The sequence below is a fragment of the Tarenaya hassleriana genome, unplaced genomic scaffold (genome assembly GCF_000463585.1).
Source record: "Tarenaya hassleriana unplaced genomic scaffold, ASM46358v1 Cleome64, whole genome shotgun sequence".
In the NCBI taxonomy this organism is placed as follows: domain Eukaryota; kingdom Viridiplantae; phylum Streptophyta; class Magnoliopsida; order Brassicales; family Cleomaceae; genus Tarenaya; species Tarenaya hassleriana.
Genome location: NW_010968927.1, coordinates 319,420 through 321,650, shown reverse-complemented (window position 1 = coordinate 321,650; position 2,231 = coordinate 319,420).

The following is a 2,231-nucleotide window of genomic DNA, read 5'->3' as shown; positions in this document are numbered from 1 at the left end:
TTTTCACATCGACGTACCCGATTCTTCTACGAACGTCTCTGAACCCTCCACGACGACTAATAAAGACGTTCTAGAGCCCAGAGAGCCACCACTTAGCACGGGGACGCTGAATAAAGCTGATTGGAGTTTAGAGAACGCCCCGAAGGTGGAGATGAAGCCCTTACTCGAAGGGCTCAGGTATGTTTTCCTTGGACCTAACTCGACTTATCCGATTATAGTGAATGCTGCGTTGCTAGAACCCCAGGTAGAACAGTTGAGTGATTTGCTTAGACGTTATAGGGGTATTCTTGGATATACTTTGGATGATATGAAGGGATTTAGCCCTTCGTTATGCATGCATCGTATTCATTTAGATGATGAGTCGAAATCCTCTGTTGAGCATCAACGTAGATTGAATCTGACGATGAAACAAGTAGTTAGGAAAGAGGTGATGAAGCTGTTAGATGCGGGTATTATATACCCTATTTCGGATAGTACGTGGGTGAGTCCTGTACAGGTTGTACCCAAGAAGGGAGGCATGACTGTGATCCAGAACGAGAAGAACGAGCTTATTCCTACACGGACGGTCACGGGATGGAGGATGTGCATCGACTATCGTAAGTTGAACTCCAACACCCGTAACGATTCCAAACTGAAGACAAACTGGAAACGGACCGATTCCACCTGGAATCGGACCAGATCCAGTCTCTGAGCAAATCGGACGTTTTTCACATCGACGTACCCGATTCTTCTACGAACGTCTCTGAACCCTCCACGACGACTAATAAAGACGTTCTAGAGCCCAGAGAGCCACCACTTCATATGGGAAAGCTGAATAAAGCTGATTGGAGTTTAGAGAACGCCCCGAAGGTGGAGATGAAGCCCTTACCCGAAGGGCTCAGGTATGTTTTCCTTGGACCTAACTCGACTTATCCGATTATAGTGAATGCTGCGTTGCTAGAACCCCAGGTAGAACAGTTGAGTGATTTGCTTAGACGTTATAGGGGTATTCTTGGATATACTTTGGATGATATGAAGGGATTTAGCCCTTCGTTATGCATGCATCGTATTCATTTAGATGATGAGTCGAAATCCTCTGTTGAACATCAGCGTAGATTGAATCCGACGATGAAAGAGGTAGTTAGGAAAGAGGTGATGAAGCTGTTAGATGCGGGTATTATATACCCTATTTCGGATAGTACGTAATCCAAAGGGCATACGACGATAAGCAAACGTGCCATAAGGACAAGTAAAGGTGGTCTTCTCCTGGTCGTTCGGGTGAATGGGGATCTGGAAGAATCCTGAGTAACCGTCTAGAAAGCAAAAGTACCAGTGGAGTGCAAGTCTCTCTAACATCTGATCAATAAAAGGCAAAGGAAAGTGATCGTTACGGGTGTTGGAGTTCAACTTACGATAGTCGATGCACATCCTCCATCCCGTGACCGTCCGCGTAGGAATAAGCTCGTTCTTCTCGTTCTGGATCACGGTCATGCCTCCCTTCTTGGGTACAACCTGCACAGGACTTACCCACGTACTATCCGAAATAGGGTATATAATACCCGCATCTAACAGCTTCATCACCTCTTTCCTAACTACTTGTTTCATCGTCAGATTCAATCTACGTTGATGCTCAACAGAGGATTTCGACTCATCATCTAAATGAATACGATGCATGCATAACGAAGGGCTAAATCCCTTCATATCATCCAAAGTATATCCAAGAATACCCCTATAACGTCTAAGCAAATCACTCAACTGTTCTACCTGGGGTTCTAGCAACGCAGCATTCACTATAATCGGATAAGTCGAGTTAGGTCCAAGGAAAACATACATGAGCCCTTCGGGTAAGGGCTTCATCTCCACCTTCGGGGCGTTCTCTAAACTCCAATCAGCTTTATTCAGCTTTCCCATATGAAGTGGTGGCTCTCTGGGCTCTAGAACGTCTTTATTAGTCGTCGTGGAGGGTTCAGAGACGTTCGTAGAAGAATCGGGTACGTCGATGTGAAAAACGTCCGATTTGCTCAGAGACTGGATCTGGTCCGATTCCAGGTGGAATCGGTCCGTTTCCAGTTTGTCTTCAGTTTGGATGCGGTCCGATTCCAGGTAAAATCGGTCTGGATCGACCTTCTGTAAAAATCCGTCTTCGGAGGCAGTTTGGATCCGGTCCGTTTCCAGGTGGAATCGGTCCGGATCCAGCTTCTGTAAAACTCCAATTTCGTCCGATCCTTCGTTCAGTGCTCGCGTAAGCTCCC